Source organism: Microcaecilia unicolor, chromosome 2 (genome assembly GCF_901765095.1).
Source record: "Microcaecilia unicolor chromosome 2, aMicUni1.1, whole genome shotgun sequence".
NCBI lineage: Eukaryota > Metazoa > Chordata > Amphibia > Gymnophiona > Siphonopidae > Microcaecilia > Microcaecilia unicolor.
The window spans coordinates 100,151,137-100,174,813 of record NC_044032.1 but is presented as its reverse complement, the minus strand read 5'-3'; the positions used below and the strand labels follow the sequence as shown (position 1 = coordinate 100,174,813).

At 41.1% G+C, this 23,677-nt stretch overlaps 1 protein-coding gene across 1 annotated transcript in view; it reads left to right on the top strand.

Moving 5' to 3' along the window:
* The window catches only part of PDE4D (phosphodiesterase 4D), a 490,210-nt gene that overhangs the window by 125,092 nt on the left and 341,441 nt on the right, over nt 1-23,677 (top strand). The gene's annotated exons all lie outside the window — the stretch shown is intronic.

Genomic DNA, 23,677 nt, shown 5'->3' with positions numbered 1-23,677 from the left:
TCTGCATAAATATAGAATTTCCATTCAAGTTGTTTAATAAAATCTCCCAGTGGTTTTTTAGAGGGCTCTGCAAGTCCATAAGGGAGCAGATCCTTAAGGCAATGCTTGTCTCGCACCCATACCGACTTCATTCATTACAAATTCATGCTATCCTCCTTCCAGTCCTCCCTATTCCTTGCCAAACAGGACTACTACACCCAATTGACTAACTCTCTCGGCTCTAACCCTCGTCGTCTCTTTGCCACCCTTAACTCCCTCCTCAAAGTGCCCTCCGCTCCCCCCCCCTCACTCTCTCCTCAATCACTGGCTGACTACTTCCATGACAAGGTGCAGAAGATCAATCTTGAATTCACTACCAAGCCACCTCTTCCTCTTCACCCTTTAACCCACTTCCTCAACCAACCAACCCAGGTCTCCTTCTCCTCTTTTCCTGATATCACCAAAGAGGAAGCCGCCCACCTTCTTTCCTCCTCGAAATGCACCACCTGTTCCTCTGATCCCATCCCCACCAAATTACTTAACACCATCTCTCCTACTGCCACCCCCACCCCCATCTGTCATATCCTCAACCTCTCTCTCTCTACTGCAACTGTCCCCAACACCTTCAAGCATGCTGTAGTCACACCACTCCTCAAAAAACCATCACTAGACCCTACCTGTCCTTCCAACTACTGCCCCATCTCCCTCCTACCCTTCCTCTCCAAGATACTTGAACTCACAGCCGCTGCCTTGATTTTCTCTCCTCTCATGCCATCCTCGATCCGCTTCAATCCGGTTTTCGCCCTTTACACTCGACAGAAACGGCACTCACTAAAGTCTGTAATGACCTGTTCCTTGCTAAATCCAAAGGTCACTACTCCATCCTCATCCTCCTCGACCTATCCGCCGCTTTTGACACCGTTAACCATAATTTACTTCTTGCCACACTGTCCTCTTTTGGGTTCCAGGGCTCTGTTCTCTCCTGGTTCTCATCTTATCTCTCCCACCGTACCTTCAGAGTACACACTCATGGATCTTCCTCCACCCCCATCCCGCTCTCTGTTGGAGTTCCTCAAGGATCGGTCCTCGGACCCCTTCTCTTTTCAATCTACACCTCTTCCCTGGGCTTGCTGATCTCATCTCATGGTTTCCAATATCATCTTTATGCTGATGACACCCAGCTTTATTTCTTCACACCAGACATCACTGCGGAAACCCAGGCCAAAGTATTGGCCTGCTTATCCGACATTGCTGCATGGGTGTCCAACCGCCACCTGAAACTGAACATAGCCATGACCGAACTCATTGTCTTTCCACCCAAACCCACTTCTCCTCTCCCTCCACTCTCTATTTCAGTCGATAACACCCTCATCCTCCCCGTCTCATCTGCTCGCAACCTCGGAGTCATCTTCGACTCCTCCCTCTCCTTCTCTGCGCATATCCAGCAGACAGCCAAGACCTGTCGCTTCTTTCTCTATAACATCAGCAAAATTCGCCCTTTCCTCTCTGAGCACACCACCCGAACTCTCATCCACTCTCTCATTACCTCTCGCCTTGACTACTGCAACCTACTCCTCACTGGCCTCCCACTTAACCATCTATCCCCCCTTCAATCCGTTCAGAACTCTGCTGCGCGTCTTATCTTCCGCCTAGACCGATATGCTCATATTACCCCTCTCCTCAAGTCACTTCACTGGCTTCCTATCAGGTACCGCATACAGTTCAAGCTTCTCCTACTAACCTATAAATGCACTCAATCTGCAGCCCCTCATTACCTCTCTACCCTCATCTCCCCTTACGCCCCTACCCGAAACCTCCGCTCTCAGGACAAATCCCTCCTCTCAGTACCCTTCTCCACCACCGCCAACTCCAGGCTCCGCCCTTTCTGTCTCGCCTCACCCTATGCTTGGAATAAACTCCCTGAGCCCATACGCCAAGCCCCCTCCCTGCCCATCTTCAAATCCTTGCTCAAAGCCCACCTCTTCAATGTCGCTTTCGGCACCTAACCATTTTACCCTATTCAGGAAATCTAGACTGCTGAATTTGACTGACTGCACACTTTGTCCTTTAGATTGTAAGCTCCTTTGAGCAGGGATTGTCCTTCTCTGTTAAATTGTACAGCGCTGCGTAACCCTAGTAGCACTTTAGAAATGTTAAGTATTAGTAGTAGTAAACTACATAGAGAAGGTGCTGCCCCCTGTGGGACCCCTATATTATAGGCACACCCACTTATGCCCTCCATTGACCTGGCGTAAGTGGGCATGCCTAACTTTAAGAGCACCAATGTGAGATTTACATTAGTATTCAGTAACAGAGTCTGGCTGCCCAGTTGCTGTTATACTGTAGACTAGGCACTTCCCGCACTTCATTGGGATACCTTAAACAGGATACCCAGTTCCAGAATTGTCCCTATAATCCTTAGTAGGTGATCCTGTTCCTGATGGGAATTCAGCTACTAGAACTCTTTCTTCTTGTAGATCTTCAGAGTCTCTCGACTTTCCTTAAGCCTTGTTCTTTCAGTTTTCTTCCTCTCTCCTTCATACAGTGTGATGGTGGATTGGTTCCCCTTTTTAGCAATCACCAGAGGCAGCAGTTTATTAGACTCTAAGTACTCTTCACTACTATTTAAGTTCAGGTGTAGTAGCTGTGTTAGCCAGAGACCCTCTTCTCTCTTAATTAGATCAACATCAGCTAGGGAAGTCAGAGACATGCTTCTCCCCTTCTCTGTAATGGTACAATGGCTAGGGAAGCTGGAACCAAAGACAAGAATTAGAAACTGGGCTGGGTGTTTATACCAGCACTGTTTCCCTCCAAGGGGTGTCTCCTTCTACAACTGTCAATCTCTAGTAGAAGAGTCAGCCTCCATATGTCGAAGCTCTGGGGATATTCTAAAGTCAGAAAGTCAATTTTCAGGTAGAGCCACTAGAGCGCTCTGCAAGTCCATAAGGGAGCAGATCCTTAGGGCAATGCTTGTCAATCATTTTGAGGCTGTGACCTCATAATAACAGGCCAAATAAAATTGTGCGACACTCCTCCCATTCCTCTTCCCAGTGCAGAATAATGATGAACCTATGGACAGCCCAAGCAAGTAGAAGTAGAGGCTGACCAAAAAAGGCGACTCCAACACTGGAGATATTGTGAAGAAATACTTTATTGTTGTTGATACAGGGTGACACGACACGGTCTGTGTTTCAGCGCCACAATACGCCTACATCAGGGATCATTCAATGGTTCCTATGTTAGTCCGTTGATTTGCTCATGCCTTTTGGCCAGTTTGGTTGCACCACAGTCCCCTGAGTGGGTATCCCCCGACTGGTTTGAATATAAAATGATTTCAAACGAACCATTGCATGACCCTTGATGTAGGCATGTTGTGGCGCTGAAACACGGACCGTGTCGGGTCACCCTGTATCAACAACAATAAAGTATTTCTTCACATTATCTCCACTGTTGGATTCGCCTTTTTTGGTCAGCCTCTACTTCTCCTTGCTTGGACTTCTTGACGTAGATTTTTCTGCCTGTTCCTTGTTTTGGCCCTATGGACAGCCCACCTATGGGTTTTATGACCCATTTGAAGTTTCTACACAAATTTCAGGTTCACGTTCAGTATGCATGCACTATACACAGCAGGTAGAAAGATATGTACTATTACAAAGGGGTGCCTATAGTTCTGGGGGAGGCTAGTGGTCTTGGTTGGCTTCTCAAGCACTTCTCAAGGTGGACGGGAGCTGCATGCAGTTACTCTGCCTTTGTTTCTTCTCTATTCTGTCAATGATGGATTTCTTTTCATGCTATTTTTTTAAATTGTTTAAAAAGTTTGTATACCACTTAGAATGCCTCATGAAATGAGCTGTACATCAAATATTGATCAAACTTGGGAACATGTACTGTACGTTGGCCAACAGAGGCTTGACTGGTTTTGTAGCATAGAATAGTGAATGTGTAATACCAACCCCTCCCAGTTATAGTTCCCTTTTATTTATGATTCTCTTCTATGCAATTAATTTTGTAGTTGTATTTTTCTTTGCTTTGTGGTTACCTGCAATCCTTTTCTTTGCTATTTTCTCCTCTCTGCATCTCCATCTATATCTCCCTTTGCTTTATAGTTTCTTCACATTCAAGGGGTCATATTACTCTCATTTGTGGAAACAGTTGGCAGGAAAGCTTCATAGTGGTGGTTATCTGGATCAGCACTATACAGCTGTTATATATTTCTTCGCTTATTACTTACTCGGCTGCAATAGTGGGTGGTCCAGTTGCTTGGTTTTCACTGTTAAAATAATTACTTGTAGAGACTTTACTACTGCTTACCATTTCAAAAGCACCACCAGGCATATGCAGTGCTGCAGAGACAGTCCCTGCTCTTTCGAGCTTACATTCTAGTCCATACAAACATGCATGACAAAAAAGAGTCTAGGAGAACATATTGTAGAGGGGTAGTCAAGATATAAAAGGTGAGTTTTCAGAGAGGGAGCATGACACATGAACTCAGGAAGCCTGTTCCATGCAAACAGCACAGCAAGGTTGAAAGAGTGACGTCATGTGTTAGCAACAGAGGAGAAGGGCACAGATTAGAGAGACTTGCTATATGAATGGAGTTCATGAGGAAGAGTGTAGGACAGAGAAGTAACAATATGCTGCAGAGTGAATGCACATGTAGGGAAGCAGTAGAAGCTGAAGAGCTACAGCATTGTAGTTCAGCTCCAGGATGATAAGCCATGCAGATGCATTATTGAATAGATTGCAGTGGAGATATAAGGTTCTGCAGGTGGTATGCAAGGAATAGTTTGCAATAGTCCGTGAATGGGCATTTTGGTAGCATGCTCTGAGAGGAAGGGATGGATTTTAGCAATACTGTAGTGTTTTTGATGTGCACGATGTGTGGATTTATTTATAAATTAGGATTTATTTACTGCCTTTATTGAAAAAGACAATTAGGCAAATTTTCTATGAACTTAATCATGTCCGTCCAGAAAATGCAAGATGATGCTATAAATTAGTAAATTTAAAACAAGTTGGAGAAAATATTTCTTCACTCAACATCTAATTAAACTTTGAAATTCATTGTCAGAGAATATGGTAAAAGCAGTTAGCTTAGCGGGGTTTAAAAAAGGTTTGACTATCTTCCTAAAAGAAAATTCCATAAGCCATTATTACGATGGACTTAGGAAAATCCACATCTTATTTCTAGGATAGGCAGCATAAAATGTATTGTACTGATTTATAATTTTGCCAGGTAGTTGTAACCTGGTTTTGCCACTGTTGGAAACAGGATACTGGGTTTGGACCTTCGGTCTTTCCCAGTATGGCAACACATATGTTCTTATGTATCAGAAAAGACCACAAGGTAGCAGTACATACAGATGTCGCAGCTGTTTTCTATATATATACATGTTACTTCATAAACTTTGTAGGAGGCACTATATTATTTGAATATCCTGGCCAGTACTATGTTTCACCTGCATTTACCAAGTTAATCTGCCTCCACAGTCTATGATTGTATTCATTAGGGAGAAAAGCCTGCTGCTACTATTGAAATCTCTGAATTTCATTAGTGGTAGAGTGAAGCTATTTGATGGAAAACTGAGATTTGAAAATTAACACTATAGGTCTGATTCACTGAAACTTTTCTCCCATTCTGTGACCATGGCTGTGACCATGGGTAAAGAAGGGTAATTTTCAAAGCCGTTTCCAGGAGCAAAACAGCATTTTACCCAGGAATATTTATTTATTTGTGACATTTATATCCCACATTATCCCAAACAAGTTTGAGTTTAGTGTGGCTTACAATAAACAGTATAGGATACATAACAAAGAATAATGCATAAGAAAGTAATTTGTACAATGCAGTATCATAAACATACTGGGATAGCTATGGATGTGTAACATTTATGTATAATCATTTTTATTGACAACATATGCTGCATATTACATCACAAACACAAAATAAAACAGTTCAGCGTATAACAGCCATGTTGAATTTTCATTATCCAAGCCAACTTTAAAACCCCCAAACCTAAACAGATGTGTAACATTTATAAAATGTATTATGAATGAGAAATTGTACAGGAAGCAAAGAGAAGGTTAATGGTAAATAGATTAATAACCAATTCAAGTAATAATTAGTTGTTGGAGGTATTGTTCTTTGTGAGGGTTTGTTTGAATAGGAACGATTTGAGGATTTTTGCAGAATCTAGTATATTCCTGTATATTTCTTATTTTGGGTGGTAAGGAGTTCCACCATTTGGTTCCTAGATAAGTGAAGTCTGATGAGTGGACAGTTTTGTAGATCACTTTTTTGCGATTTGGGAAGTGTAGTCTGAGATAGTTTCTTGCCTCATATTTAGCATTTCTTTTAGATAAGTTTATTAATGGAACCATATAGTCTGGAGCTGTGCCATTTAGGATTTGATAGATAAAGGTACATAATTTGAAGGCTTTGACGGGAAGCCAGTGTAATTTGATTAATAAAGGGGAGGCACTTTCAAAACGAGAGATTTTGTATATTACTACTACTACTATTTAGCATTTCTATAGCGCTACAAGGCGTACGCAGCGCTGCACAAACATAGAATCTTCTCCTTAGTTCCGAAACACGGTGCCGTGTCGGGTACTGCTTGTTATTGCAAGTATAAGCAATAAAATGTTTTTGCCATTGATGATTATCTTGTGTACCTGGTTCTTCTCAAGCCTTCTCCACCTTCCCACTGTCATTTGCCTATTACGTTCCACGTGAGATTCCTTTCCATTTTCTTCTTGCTTCCAGTATTCTGTAATGACAATTACATGCACAATTGCCGTTATAGAATTAACGCTTGGCGCGGATCATCCAGGTGTCTCACTTTAGGCAACCTTTTGAGGATTACTCCCCTCCCCCCAGTGGTGAATGAGACTCCCTCTACATGAAGGTTCATTCAACTATCTGAATAGTGAAATTTATTGCAGTAATAACTTTTGAGAATTGTGTTTACAGAGAGTTATGTGTCATGGTGGTGATACTTAAATCTCTATAAGCTGTTTAGATATTGGATTGCCTTATGCTTTTGGACTTTTCATTTAGGTGTCCACTTGTGAAATTAACCCCAGCGAGGGTAAAAGTAGGTTCAACAATATGTCTGTTTTTATCTGCATGCTTCAGATAAAATATCTAGCCAATATTTTCTACCACAGAAAACATTGTGCACCAACTTTGAAATTCCTTCTGGTTGGGTGCACTAACCGGGTGGTAGTGTTGATTTGACACACATGGTAGCCCTACCGCTGTTTTGTAAAAGGGCATCTTAGGATATTATTTTAGAAAAGGTTTTCTCGGTGTAAAGCCTGTTTTTACATGTGGAAAAGTCATTTTATAAAATTGCGTTGTGGTATATGTGCATATAATTACTGGTATTTTTATTTCTTATTTATTTCAAAAAATTTATATCCTGCTTTAAATCAAAGCAGGTAACAATAAAAACATACATAATATAAAAAGACCACCAACAATAACAAACAATAACATTTCATACTGTCAATATTCATTAACTTATAGACTTGTAGAGAGAGCTATTATTTATATATACTTTCATAAAATAAAAAGTGGTGGTTGTTTATACGTGTGCCGTATGTAGGCATTCCCTGAGAAGTAGGTTGGGTGGAGCAAGAATGGACTTGCGATGTGTATGCATGTTTTATAAAATACATCAACACATGCGTAAAATACACACACACACACCTGCCTCAGAGCATTATCATTTGCATGTCACAGAAGCTGGATCTGGGAGACTATGTGCTAAAGGCACATTGGTGCCTGTGTCTTTATAATATAAGCTTAAAATAGATGCCTTTCTGGACTTCTCACTTAGGCATTTTATTATAAATTCAGATCCTTAGAATATAAGTCCTCTGCCGTAGCGTAGCAAGGGCAGGGCGGTGGGGGTGGTCCGCCCCCAGATACAGGCACCAAGGAGGTGCACGGAGCAGGCGCATGGCTGTCAGCTCTGCCGGTCACTTCCCCCTCTGATGTTACTTCCTGTTCCGTGACTGGGGCTGGCAGAGCTAACAGCCATGCGCATGCTCTGCGCATCCCCTTGGTAGGAGGAAAGGTGGTGGGGTGATGCGCTTCGGGGGGGGGGGGATGCACCCGGCAACTCGCCCCAGGTGGTGAACAAGCTAGGAATGCCACTGGTCCTCCATTATATGCAGATCTCTTTCATGCATATTCATTATGGATATCCTGAAAACCTGACTGGCATGTGGTACTCCATGATTGGACTTGGGAAACACTGTGTTAAGGTAGGTTGTGGAGGGGGAGAGTAAAGAGGTGATACTGGTTCGCGAGCCATGGAGGGGGAGGGATAAATTCTGGACCGGGATTTTGGAGCAGGGCCCACCTGGTCCATAGGTTGAGCCAGCCCTGGTTTCTTTGGGGTAATGTTCTAAGCAGATATTCAACCAGTAGGAGGCAGCCTGCGTAAGAGCTGTGGTTGGCACTGATCCTGGATATGCAATGCTGGGCCATTTACGGTAACTGGCTTTGAATATCTGGTTTCATTTTTGGTCACCAGAACTTAACCAGTTAAGCCGATATTCAGTGCTAACCAGTTAAGTTCCTAGCACTTGAAGATAGGACTGCTATTTGTGTGGTCCTGTGTAACCACTAAACCCAGGACTGAATATCAGCGCTAACTGGCTATATTGTGCTATGGGGAAGATTCTATATATGGCGCCTAAAAAACTTGGCAATGAAATGAGTGCCGACTAAGCATATTCTATAATCGGCACCTAGATTTAGGCGCCGATTATAGAATACACTTAATTGCTATTTCAGCGCCTAAATCTATGCGCATCCATGTATACCAATAAAAACATGGCGTAATCTTGGTGCATAGATTTAGACGCGCTGGGCCATATTCTACAAGTAGGTGCATAAATTTCAGGACACCCATGAAATGCCCATGTCCCCACCCATAACCATGCCCCTTTTTGCCTGCGTGCGTTTGAAGTTTGGCGCACATCGTTGCATAATACGCTTAGCAAGTTGTGCACTTAAATTCTAATCAGTGCAAGTTAGTGCTCATTATTGCTTGTTAAGCACTGTTATCAGCGCTCATTAGCTTATTAAGCCAATTGGGTTTCTCACATTGTTATAGAAATTGGCGTGGATCTCTAGGCACGCTATATAGAATCCGGGGGTATGCGTAACTGTGAATATTCAACGGAGATAACTGATTATCTCCCACTGAATATTCATTGTTAGCTGGTTAAGCACTATGTAAGCGGTCAGCGGCCATTGCTGACTGGTTAAATAGAGCTGAATATCGGGGGAGGGGTGTGTACGTTCACTTTGAACATCTGACCAAGTCTGCACAGTGAAAAGTATTGTGTGTACTGTTAACATTAATGTGTAGTTATAAAATTATCTCCTAAAGGGGAATAAAAACCTTTTAGTATGTTTGGCCTATCTGAAATTCAAGGACATCAACATAACCTGTAAATAAAATAAAAAGGGCAGTGGACCCAACTTCCAAATGGTACAAAGCAAACACTTGAGCAGCTGGGCCAAATTGTGGGCTTATTGCCATTTACACATAGGGTTCCCAACTGGATCCAGATTTGCCCAACAGGTTTTATCTAGTCCTAGATTTACCCCATTGCATACAGGGACTTGTAGTTCTGATTTTCCAGTTGTATTCCCTGTATACCTGTGGCAGCTACTGTTTCAGAATTTTTCTAATCAGACATATCCTGCATGCAAAACTGTGCAGTGGTAAAAATGCCGGCGCTTGAAATTTTCTGTAAATTTTATACAACCAAGTTTTAAAAGAAATACATACAAGCTCTGAGTACAGCAGAGCTTCCAAGTTACCCAGTTCCAGGATGGCAGTTTCAAGCCAGTCCTGAATTTCTGACAGTCTCATCCTGGTGCAAGCACTGATGTCAGTGGATAGAATTGGGGACTACAAATCCCATACTGCTTTTGGATGTTAAGTGTAAAACCAGGTCTGGCCAAAAAAAAAATCTCCCTCCTGAAACTGGGTAACTTGGCATCTCTGAGTACAATCCTGCTAAATCCTCAACTGAAACAGCATGGATATGTCTGCTTCGGCTAGTTTAATGTTTTTTTTCCCCCAATCTGATTCATCTTCCACAGTCAGTGTTTTTTGTCAGCTGCTGGGATTACATTTCTTATTCAGTCATTGCGTATGTGGCAGACCACACCCTGTCTAAAACCCTCTTTTGTCATACACAAGACTGGATCTTTCCTTTCAGTAGGGCTAGTCAGAGCATTCCATGTTTGCACACTTTACAATATTGATCTGCCCCCCACTACTATACCCCAGAACAGAAGATCTACTCATGCATTTAAATAAGCAAGCCAGCAAATGGAAAGTACAAGGAAATATAATTAAAGAAGCAAAATATTTTGTGATAATCGTACTTAATTTAAAGTATGAGAGCTGTTACATAGTCCACACTTAATGTAAATTTTGAGCTTATTGTATTTTGTGGTAGGCACTGTAAGTTTGGAACTCTCAGTAGCCCCTGAATGTAAACTTGGAGAAGCAGCTTCAGTGGTACTAATAAGGTTCATGCATTGGAATCTATTAACTCTTTCTTTATTTTGCTGTAGCCTAACCAACACACTATGTTTATTCTCTGAAGTTTCTTTGCCAGGCAAGCGTTCAGCCTAGACCAGCTATGACCAGCCTTTATTATAAGACTTGCCGAATCAGACTTCCCACGAGTTCCTGAAACTTGTAACATAAAACTTTTCTATTGTTTGGTGGTATTTAAGTTACAAGATTACGCCATTATTTCCAGAAGAGATTCTGATGAGACATGGCTGAGCAGCTACTCTGTATTTACCAATTAGAATGGCAAGAATGTCAGAAGCAGCACTTTCTGGCATTGAGGGAAAAGTTAACCACAAGGCCCTGGCGCTTGGTGCACCACTGAACAGCACTTTACTCTTTGATGTTTTCCTGTTTGCTGTGCTACAAGCGACTTCAGAAATGTAAATTTGATTAAATCTCTGCTGCTTTTCATATATCCAAAAAGTGCTTAAGAAATATATGGAATAAGATATGGAATTATTTGGGGTTTTCCTGCCTTTCATTGCTCCCATGGCTATCAGAGCTAGATTTTATAGTTTGAACCCCTGACAACAAAATCATCAAAATGGACCCATGTTGACTGACGAACTGCAAAGCAGGTGGGGTGCTGCTTAGCCAGGGATCATTTCCTAAACCCTGGTTATAATGCCTTTATTTGAAGAATGGGAGTAAATAATAGATTTATCCTAATTTAAAGTGGATCTGGTAATATTTTTTTCTTCCAGATTGTAAGGTGGGTCTGATATATTAAGATGAACACTGGAATTTTATCAAATTGAGGAGGGTAAACCAAGACTTTTACTCTCTCAATAATTTTTGATTAATGTTACAAATGGCTTCCATAATGGTTTTTGTTATAGTCTGTCTGTCTGTATATAGATATATATGGACTCATTTAATTGTGTTTAAACTTTATAGCAGACGTGTCAGTAGCAGAGCTACAAAGTTACCCGTTCCAGGAAGGAGACTTTTGGCAGTCCTGGATTTCTGTCAACCTCATCCTGGTGCATTATGGGACCTGCAGCACTGATTTCAATGGATAGAATCATGGACTACAAGGTACTACACTGCTTTGGGATATAGGTTTAGAACTAGGACCGTCCAAAAAGTCTCTCTCCTGGAATTGTAACGTGGTAGCTCTGCAATAGTTATCTCTGACCAGGATGATTGAAAAGGTGTAGAGAGAGTCATCAGTTTAGATCTAGTCAGAACTTTCTGCTGCAAAACCCTATGATAAAAATGGTAAAAGGGGAAGGGATTAGGGGAGATGTATTCTGTTATGGCCCCTACATGGTAAAATAAACTACCAAAGGCCATCCAGTTGAATAGGATTTGAAAGAATTCAGGAGAATGTTAAAAACTTGCCAGTCAATATTCAGCTGGTGGCACACACCATTTTGTTTTATGTTAGAGCTGGATATTCAATTCCAGGCCATGTCCAGGCACCGGCATTGAATATTCAGGTCTGACTGGGCTATTTCTGGTGTCTTGGATTTATGTGGGTCCTGGCCAATATTCAGCTGGGACACACATGAGACATTTATGCACCTGGCTGAATTTCAGCTGTGACCTAAATACACTGTCCCTTGCCCCCTCCCACCTAATTTTCACTCCATCTGAAGAGCAATAGGCCAACTCCCTCCCTCTCACTGCTGCAGCCATTCTGAAGCTACAGCTGGCATAGCAGGCGCGACTGGGAATCACTCCTACCCCAAGACCCAACTGGACCACCAGAGCGGGGTAAGGTAGGCTGGAGAGAGATTGGCTGGCTTTAGGAGGGGGCCTATTGCTCTTTGGGAGGGGGTGAGGAAGGAAAACGATATATGCTCCTTCAGGCTGCTATTCAGAAGTTATGCGGGTGCTGACTGATATTCAGTGCCACACCCGCATAGCTAACCGGGCAGTTAAGATTGTTATTTATGTGTTCCTACATGCCCTTTTAGCTATGTGGGCACCAGCAGTGAATATTGCTGGTACCCACATAACTCCCGGCTCCTCTCTACCTCTGCCCCCAGAACATCTCACTCCTGCCATCTTTGAAAATAGCCCTTTATCCCCCCGGATTCTATATAGTGCACCTAGAGATCCATGCCGAAATCAGCGCGGATTCGATAACAATGCGCATAGCTTAACAAGCTAATGAGCGCTGATAACAGCACTTAACAAGCAATAACGAGCACTAATTGGCACTGATTAGAATTTATGCACACAACTAGCTAAGCGTGTTCTGTAACAAAGTGCGCTGAACTTCTAACATGCGCAGGCAAAAAGGGGTATCATTATGGGCATCTCGTGGGCATTCTGAAATTTCTGTGCATAGTTATAAAATATTACCCACACAAAGATTTACGCCACATTTTTGTTGGTGTAAATGGATGCGGGTAGTTTTAGGCGCTGAAATATCAACTAAACATGTTCTATATATCACGCCTAAATCTAGGTGCCGCTTATAGAATACATTTAGTTGACACTGATTTCTGCTCCGATTTTTTTAGGCGCCATTTCTATAATCTCCCCCTTAGTGCTGATATACAGCTTAAATTGCTTTGGCCCATGGCAGTTTTCCTGTACAAGAGATGTTTATTAGAGTGAAAAGCAAATTTAGGAGGGTTTTTTTTTATTGAAGAATCAGAAAAATGCTAACCCTCCCTCCCCCCCTGCCGGGTTACTACGCCGCACAGCAATGCCAACACAGCCCATTCACGTGAATGGGCTGGACCGGCATAAGCGCATCGCCAGCCGCTACCGTGTTTTAGTAAACAGGGGGTTAAATTTGGTTATTTTAAGTAGGGAGGAAGTATGAATCTCTGGGGTTGGGGGAGAGGAAATTAATGGGTTTTTATTGTGGAATCTGTATGTGTTTTTCATGTTATATTGTATTGATTTTATGAATGTTTACTTGTAAACCGCCCTGAACAAATAATCATTTGATTGTTGGTATAAGTGATATGTAAATGTTTAAATAAAGATAAAATGCTAGGTTTGCAATATTTCCAAATTGTTTTCTTTGTTGTTATCTAGTTGGAATATTAGCTTTATATCACTTTAAAGACCAAGTACAGATAGGTAGAAGAGGGGGGAGCTGAGACTTGGAAAATTCCCAGTGTATTTTTCTTGTAAAATGCATACAAGGATATGCAGGAGTGTGCATTAACGTCTCACCACATCCAGTGGGAGAAGTGATTTTAAAACCCCCATGTGAGAGAAAAAAGTTTGGCGTATTTGAAGGAGATTCACATATGGATGATGAATAACAAATACATCTTTAATCTTTCTGAAAGAGATCTGTTGTGGATAACCAAAACAGCTCACCTAAACTAGTAGAAGACAAAGTTCTACCTGTACGCAGTGGCGCTTAAAATAATAAGTGTAATTGTAGATTCATATCTGTCCATACAGTCTCAAATTTCAGTGGTAGTCAAAGCATTATTTTTGCAGTGGCATAATGTCTGAAATTTGAGACTATATTATGCAAAAGATGACCTAGTATCAGTGATGCATGCACTGGTTACTATGAGGGTAGATTACTGCGACTTATTATTTGTTGGATTGCAAAAAACACAAATTTATTGTCTTCAGCTCTTGCAAAGTGCAATGCTGCCCCTTCTATTAAAACTGAAATTGTCCGATCAGGGGCAGACTGACCATTGGGACAATAGGGCAGTGCCTGAGGGCCCATAGCAGTAGGGAGCCTACTCTCCTCTAGCTTCTATCTATTTTAATCATTCTTGATAGGTAGTTAGGGGCCCATGACCTTTATTGCCTGGGGGCCGAGATTGCTATCAGTCTGCCCCTGTGTCTGATCATATCCACTACTTTTACATTGGCTGTCTCTTGCTAGTAGGGCCAAGTTCAAATTCTACCATAAGAACATAAGAATAGCTATACTGGGTCAGACCAGTCATCTAGCCCAGTATCCTGCTTCCCACAGTGGCCAATCCAGGTCATTAGTACCTGGCAGAAACCCAAATAATAGCAGCATTCCACGCTACCAATTCCACAATAAGCACTGGTTTTCCCCATGTCCATCTTAAAAACAGACTGTGGACTTTTCCTCCAGGAACTTGTCTAAACCTTTTTTAAACCTAGATACGCTAACCGCTGTTACCACATCCTCCGGCAGCAAGTTCCAGAGCTTAACTATTCTTTGAGTGAAAATATATTTCTTCCTATTTGTTTTAAAAAGTATTTCAAGTTTCAAATTTATTAGGGATTTATATCCCGCTCATCAAAAAAATATCTGAGCGGCTTACAATAAAATAGTAAAAAAAAAAGGAAGGGAAGTGTAATTGACAACAAAACCATGAGGATAGGGAGAGGAAATATAATGTTAAAAGAAAAGCTGGGAAGGGAAAACACAAAAGGAAGGGGTATTAGTGGTTTTCCAGTGCATCCAATCCTCAGCGCATAGGAAGGGGCAGGTTTATTCTAGTCATAAGCATCATGAAATAAGAAAGTTTTCAAATCAGTTTAATCGAGTGTCCCCTTTTTGAAAGAGTGAAAAATCTAGTCAATTCTCCCCGTTCTACACTACTCTGGATTTTATAGACCTCAATCATATCCCCTCTCAACCATCTCCTTTCCAAGCTGAAGAGCCCTAACCTCTTTAGCCTTTCCTCATATGGGAGGAGTTCCATCCCCTTTATCATTTTGGTTGCTCTTCTTTGAACCTTTTCTAATTCCGCTATGTCTTTTTTTGAGATACAGCGACCGGAATTGAATTCAGTACTCAAGTTGAGGTTGCACCATGGATTGATACAGAGGCATTATAATAATCTTGGTCTTATTTTGCATCCTTTTCCTAATAAGTCCTAGCATCCTGGTTGCTTTTTTTGGTTGTTGCCACACATTGGGTAGAAGATTTCAGAGTATTTTCTACAATGACACCTAGATCTTATTCTTGAGTGCTGACTCCTAAGGTGGATCCTAGCATCAGGTAACTATGATTTGGATTATTCTTCCCAATGTGCATCACTTTGCATTTGTCCATGTTAAATTTCATCTGCCATTTGGATGCCCAGTCTTCCAGTTTCCTAAGGTCTTCCTGCAATGTTTCACAATTCACATGTGTTTTAACAACTTTGAATAATTTTGTGTCACCAGCAAATGTAATCACCTCACTCGTCGTTCCGCTTTCCATATCATTTATAAATATATTATATAGCACCGGTCCCAGTACAGATCCCTTTGGCTATCCACTAGTCACCCTCCTTCATTGAGAAAAATGGCCATATAACTCTACCATCTGTTTTCTGTCCAATAAACCAATTCCTAATCCACAGAAGGACATTGCTTCCTATCCCATGACTTTCTAATTTTTCCACTTAACCAGAAAATTAGCATGTGGCCATTAATATGGTAAATAGAAAAAATAGCCATTTTATCCCGGCAGTATAAAGGGCCTTAGCATATGGGAATGACCTGTCTAAGGATGTGCTAAGGCCACTTTATACCTCAGTTTGGTAAAAAGGCCGCTTTGTCTTTATTTATCTTTATTAAAGAATCTTTTATACCCCTACACAAAATAAGTTAATGACTTAACAAAACAGTTTACATATACACATAAATAAAAATACAGATTCACAACCCCCACACACAGACAAAAACTGACAATAACTAAAACTACACTCTCCACAGATCAACAGCAACTTATGATAACCTCTTTATTAAACTAAACACAGAAAAAGACATATTTTTAATAGTTTTTTAAATTTCATCACATTGTTCTCTAGTTGAAGCTCCCTCTCTAGACTATTCCACTAAACAAGAACATTCTAGATCTCATTATTTCACCTTATAGCTCCTTAATGGTTGGAACCTCCGGTACCAAATCTTGGCTCAATCTCAAAGACCTCCTTGGAACATACCTTTTCGGTTTCTCATTTAGGTATCGAGGACAATCATTTTCATTGCATTAAAAGTTAACAATAAAATCTTGAATCTGAGTCTTGACAAAATCAGACACCCATGAAGCTCTGACAGCATAGTAGAGATTCACTTATGATGTTTAACTTGCCCAACAGTAACTGAGCAGCAGCATTTTGGACCAACCATAACCAATGAATCCACATGTTTGATGGGCCCCAGAACAACGCATTACAGTAATCAAGTGAGGACAGTACAATCACTAACGCTCACAGACAGTCACTTAAACTGTAAGGTAGCAGGCATTAACCTATGCCTTTTTTCATGGTCAGCTTTGTGTTGGGTAAAAAATTAGCTTGTGTCAGCCCTAACACTAAAACATACGTTGTATCCAGTGTTGAGAAATAAAAATCTGATTGAATATATATTTTACAAACATTGGGGCCTTTTACCAAACTGTGGTAAAAAGTGACCTTAGCATGTGCTTACACAGGTCATTCCCATGGGCTAAGGCCTTTTTTTACCCCTTCAGTGAAATGGCCGATTTTTCTACTTTTCTTAATAATGGCCACATTTTAATTTCTACTGCCATTATGTAGGTGGTAAGAGCTCACGTGCTAATTGGCTGTGCTAACTGATTAGCCCAGAACACAACCACTCTCCGCATCTAGACCCGCCCCCAGTATGGGTAGTGCACGCTGATCCCAAAATGAACTCGGGATGCCTGAGCACGCCCTGTGGTAAGGCATTTTTTGCTTACTGTAGCTTTGCAAAAGGGCCCCTAGGTTACTCTGAACATTGTGTAACATCAACCATTAGATACTGGATATTCTGAACAAAACTGAGTAATAGCTAGTATAAATGTAAGTGTGTGTGTATAAACATTATATTATACCTATATTCACATATATCATTAAACTGATATGAGATTATTTGTCTTTGTTATAGGCTCTGTTTATGCTGGGGCAATTAGTGTGTGGGACTGTAAGAATGTAATAACCGCATCTACTTACCACTTGCTTAAATTAACTTCTCCGAGGACAAGCAGACCTATGTATTCTCACACATGAGTAATGCGATTCTGCGTTGCCCGGTCCAGAGCTTATGACAAGTTGAAAAAAGGTCTATGGAGTGCGAGACATGCTCCATTGTGCATGCATGAGTGCCTTTCCACTCACCACGAGAGCGTGGTTACCGCATTTTTTTTTTCTTTTACCAGAGAGAGGAGTGGCTGCATTCTGTGGCTGCTCTTCACAGCTCGGTCCGAAAAGAACTTTTTTGTGCCTTTGCGGTGATTTTTCACAGCCATTTTTGTGTTCCCATGTTTGGGTTTCCTTTCCCTCTTCCCTTATTGTCTTTAATTTTTTTACTGCACTGATCGAAATAGCATGTGCAAATTGATCATCGGCCTATAAGTGCATAGTTGCTGCAGACCTGACTAGGATAAGTAAATGATGAGAAAAACTGGAAATTGCTGACATCTGGATGGGCAAGAGGTCAGTTAGAAAAGTAAGCTTTTTAATAATCCAGAGAGGTGCTAAAAGCATAACATATATACACCTTTGGAGTTCTGCCATAAGTGTTTCAGCTCAATTCAATCTCTGCCTGGGAACTTTGCCCTGACCTGCTTAGTTTGAATCTATCCCTTTGTAATACCGACATAAAGAAAACCATAGTGCTTTTTAAACTTGAAAAAGGTAGTAGCCCAGGGGGATTTATAAATGTTGGTTTAATACAATAATCACTTGCACCCTTGCACCCCTTATTTTTAATGTCTTCCTGTTTCTTTGTTCTAATAGTGTGAAACTTGTCCCTGATGGCAATATTCACATCCTCAAGCTGCCAAAAAGACTAAATCACAATATTATTTTATGCTTTCTTTAAGAGTAACTACAGGATTACCTTATATGCCCAACAATTTTTTCTGTCTGTATTGTTTTTCATCTGCATCTGCACAGTAACTTACATATGTAACTTTACTATTGGCAGAGAGTTATATATATATAACAGGAAAATTAAATTGTTTAGGTACATTAACTGCACCATGAAAATGTGGCACACCATATTCCATCTACCGTATGAAGAAGGACAGTTAATTGTAACTAACATCAAGATCCAGTGAGAAATGTTTCAAGGAGACTCCATTTCCCCACTTTTGTTTTGCATAGCACTTAATCCTTTCAGTACAAAAAAGAGCCAGAGGGAATATCACATTTATTGTTAATATTGGCACTTGCATTGCATTCGTTCCTGATATACACATGAACAAAGAATACTATGACAACCTTACAAATTGGAAAAATAATTTTAGCCGCAGCATTATTAACCAATCAAAAATTCATAACCAACACAAATAAAAATGTTATTATCAATATTTCAATGCAACCTTCACTTTTCTTATTACCTTTTATAAAGCTAGTTGGTGCCGACCTAGCTGCACATATTTATTCCATCAAATATATTAATACTCCATGATCTACCTTGTAAAGTGAGACCTGCGGTGACGTCAAGGCCTCACATCTGCTTCTGGCGGTTTCGCACACAAGCAGATTACACTGTAAAATCCATATAGCCAGTAAATTCATTGTCCTTAAATGAAGACTGCTTGAAAAATTCTCATTTAAATTACCACAGCTGTGACTTAAACTACCCCTTTTAACATCCCTAAACATTGCTATCCCAACTACAAAATTACTCAAGATCCCAATCCCAACTCTCACTCTTCTAAAGTTTGGGAGGGATTGGGTGGGATGAAATTTCTTGCTTCAGTTCCCTCAACTAGCTTTCCTCCTTGCTGCCCATCAATTCTCCTCAGCCCGGAGCCCCACCAATTTTCCTGACATTCTTGTGCTCTTTTGCTCCGCCCCCAAACTTAAAAAACCCCCAAACAAACCAAAATTTGCATACCCTTTGAAACCACCTTTGAATTTCTTACTAAACCTCAACATCTCTTTCTAGTAATCCCTTCTTATTTTGTACTAGGAGAAAATTGAGCAAAAATGAAAATATTTCTCTGACTGTGCCATAAAGGAACTTGAACAAGAAGGTATATATAAATATCTAGGAGTCAGTGGCGTACCAAGGGGGGGGGGCGGTGGGTGCGGTTCACCCCGGGTGCACGCCGCTGGGGGGGGTGCTGTGCGCCTGTCCGCTACGTTCGTTCTGTGCTCCTTCTGCCCCGGAACAGGTTACTTCCTGTTCCGGGGCAGAGGGAGCATGGAAACAAACGAAGCGGACAGGCACGCAGCACCCCCCCCCCCCCAGCGGCGTGCACCCGGGGGGGTTCTTTCGCCGGGGGGTGGCGCGCTGCACCCGGGGGGTGGGGCGCATTGGCGATCCGCCCCGGGTGTCAGCCCCCCTAGGAACGCCGCTGCTAGGAGTTGGAATGAGCAGCAGTCCAGCATAAATTACTGAGAAAAAAGACCAGTAATGAATTGTAGTGGGAGGTTTTTTTTGTGATTTGGTAGGTAGTTGCCTAGTGTGTATCTGGAATATGGATAACCCCTGTACAAATAAACAGTATTGCAGCTCCCACACTCTTAATCCATGTCACTCTCTTAAGAATTTAGTCCACACCAAAGTTGTTCTGAACCAGTGGTTTACTTAAGTCTTTTCAGGCAAACAAATAGAATGTGGCAGAGGTAGGCAAAATGCAAGCGGCAACAAGTGGCAGCAAGAATTATTTGAAATGCCTCAGATACCTGATTTCTTTAATTCTTTAGCTCAGAGAAAGTCCAAAATCCTTTTTCCTTTAAGCCTGTTACTGTGGGTAGTAGGAGATCAATATTGTTCTAGTAATCACTTAACAAGTTCAGATGTTAGCTTTGCTCTGAGACTCAGATACAAGTTATTTGCAATCATAACATAACATAATTAAGAAACATGATGGCAGATAAGGGCCAATGGCTCATCTAGTCTGCCCAGTCTCAGTAACCACTAACTCCTCCTTTTCCTAAGAGATTCCACATCTCTGTCCTACTCCTTCTTAAACTCTGACACAGTCTTTGTCTCCATGACCTCCACTGGGAGGCCATTCCACGCTTCTACCACCCTTTCCGTGAAAGAGTATTTACTCATATTAGTCCTAAGTCTATTTCCTCTTAACTTTATCGTATGCCCTCTCTTTCCAGAGGTTTCCTTCATTTAAAAAAAGGCTCACCTCCTATACATTAATGCTACTGAGGTATTTAAATGTCTCTATCATATTCCCTCTCTCCCACATCTCTTCCAGCTTATACATGTTGAGGTTCATTAGACTATCCCTATATGTTTTATGACCGAGACTACTGACCAATTTCGTAGTCGACTTCTGGACCGACTCCATCCTGTTGCGGTCTCCAGAATTGCACACAGTATTCTAAATGGGGCCTCACCAGAGACTTATACAAGGGCACTATCACCTCTTTTTTTTTCCTGCTAGTCATCCCTCTCCTTATGCACCCGAGCATCCTTCTGGCTTTGTGTCTGATGACCGCAAGGTGGCCAAACAGGTAGAAAAGGTGGCACTCAATCACCCCCAAGTCCCACTCTTCTTTTGTACACAGAAGTGCTTCACCCCCTATACTGTACCGTTCCCTCGGGTTCTTGTGACCTAAGTGCATGACCCAGCATTTCTTGGCATTAAATTTTAGTTGCCACCCCGGAAGGTACAGAGGGCCCTGTAGAGCGTCGATCGGAAGCACAGCTAACATCGGAGAAGGGAACGGAGGGCAATTTGCCCAATATGACGCCGCGGAGTGAGGGGAGAGGAGCTGAGGAACAGAGTCGGATTCTTGAGCAGACTTCTATAAGGTTTGAAATTCCTAAAGTGTTAATAGAAAAACCAAAGGAAGTGACATTAGATACTCTATGGGATTTGGTGTCTAACTTGGGACAAACCTTCCTTAAGCAAAATAATGAGATGTTACCAAGATTAAAATCTTTGGAGACTGATCTTCAAAAAAAAGAAGAGGAGTTTAAAGGCCTGGAAGGCAAATTTGGAAAATTGGAGGAAAAAGTTGATCAAAAAATTTCGAATTTTGAAGTAATGCAATCTACGATGATAAAAGATTTGACCAGTCTTAGGATGAAAACTGAAGTGTTTGATAATTATACTAAAAGTCATAATTTAAGATTTGTCAACTTTCCCAGAGTACAAAATGTAACCCCTCAGGAAATGCTAAAACGCTATATGCGTGAGATTTTAGACATTCCTGAACAGAACTTTCCATCTTTTACTTTGGTCTATTATATTCCTGGGAAAGACCTGAATCGAATACCTGAAAAAACGATAGACATTTCTCTTTTGCTTGAAACTACTGACTCTGAACTTGCCTCAGCCGCCACTTTGGTGGCGACTGTGGCATTATTACCGGATAAGAATTGGATATTCCGCATGTTTTTCCGTAATAAAGAAAAACCTTTTTTAGGGTTTAAAATTCTCCTGTTTCCGGATGTCTCTAAGGAGACTAGACGGCGGCGGAAACAATTCTTACTCCTAAAGCCTGAAGTTTTGCACTTGGGGGGCACCTTTTTTTTAAGATACCCTTGCAAGTGCATAATAAGGCTTGGGGGGAAAAAATATGTATTTATGGAACCTGCTCATGTATCTGCACTTATAGCCTCAGCGAAATTGGATAAGTGATAAAGAAATTAGGCAACCCCACTTAATGTAGTGCGATATCCAGTTATATTTCTTTTTCTGTTGTTTATTCCCAGTATTTTTCCTACATTTTGGATTCCTGATTTATGGACTTGAGTGTCAATTTCTTATGAAGAGTGAATTATTTTACTTTTCTTGATTATGTTTTTCTGAGAAAGATTTATGTAAATGTATTAGAAGATACTTCCTAAAACAAGATGTTTCTTGTAATAATTTGAATAATTGAATAAATAAAAATAAAAAAAGGTTTGGCTACTTTCCTAAAAGAAAAGTTCATAAGCCATTATTAAAATGGACTTGGGAAAATCCACTGCTTATTTCTCGGATAAGAGACATAAAATCTGATTTACTCTTTTGGGATCTTGCCAGGTACTTGTGACCTGAATTGGCCACTGTTAGAAACAGGATACTGGGCTTGATGGACCTTCAGTCTGTCCCAGTATGGCAATGCTTATGTTCTTATGTTCTGAGGACCCTTGCTGACTTAGATGGTAAAACTTTCTTCAGTCCAGCAGATGTTCCTGGACTACTAGTAGACAGAAATATTCCAGATCACCTTGCTGGAAAAAAAAAAAAAAAATATATATATATATATATATATATATATGTTCCTGGACTACTAGTAGATATATATATATATATACTAGTAGTCCAGGAACATCTGCTGGACTGAAGAAAGTTTTACCATCTAAGTCAGCAAGGGTCCTCAGAACATAAGAACATAAGCATTGCCATACTGGGACAGACTGAATTCAGGTCACAAGTACCTGGCAAGATCCCAAAAGAGTAAATCAGATTTTATGTCTCTTATCCGAGAAATAAGCAGTGGATTTTCCCAAGTCCATTTTAATAATGGCTTATGAACTTTTCTTTTAGGAAAGTAGCCAAACCTTTTTTTATTTTTATTTATTCAATTATTCAAATTATTACAAGAAACATCTTGTTTTAGGAAGTATCTTCTAATATATATATATATATATATATTCCAGTCTCTCCCCTCCGTATCACAGAAGGGATACAAAGGGTTCCCCATTTCCTCAACCAACGAGGCAGATGCTTAGTAGGGAGCTGAGCACTCTTCCAGACAGCTTAGCAGAAGGAAGGTGAGAGAGAAACCCATTTCCCTCCAAAACATTCTTGCTTATACTTTCTATGGTGCTGGAGTGGGAGGAAACAGGGATCATGATCTGAGACTAGAATTAAAAGAGGAGCAGGAGAAACTAAAACTAGGATTACTGGAGTGTGAACTGGGGTCTGCACAGCAGGAATGGAATTACTGCTAGCTCTTCAGGAGGAGCTGGATTTGCTAGAAAAATGGGCTAGCAGCCTCTATGAAAGGAGCCAGAAACACTGGATTATGAACTGGGGCTACAAGGGTTTCCCCAGGAGGCATAGAGCTGTGGCCACAGAACATGAGCTAGTTTTGGAGGCGGAGTTAAGTTGTTGATAGATGGTGGGGAAGAAAGAGCTGGATTATGCATTGATGGAGTAATGGGTGAAGGTGGTGTTTTGTAAATAGATGGGAGGTTGCAGGTGGTTGAAAGGATAGCAGGGGTGAGAGATATACTGCAGATAGATTGTGTGGGCATAATAATTA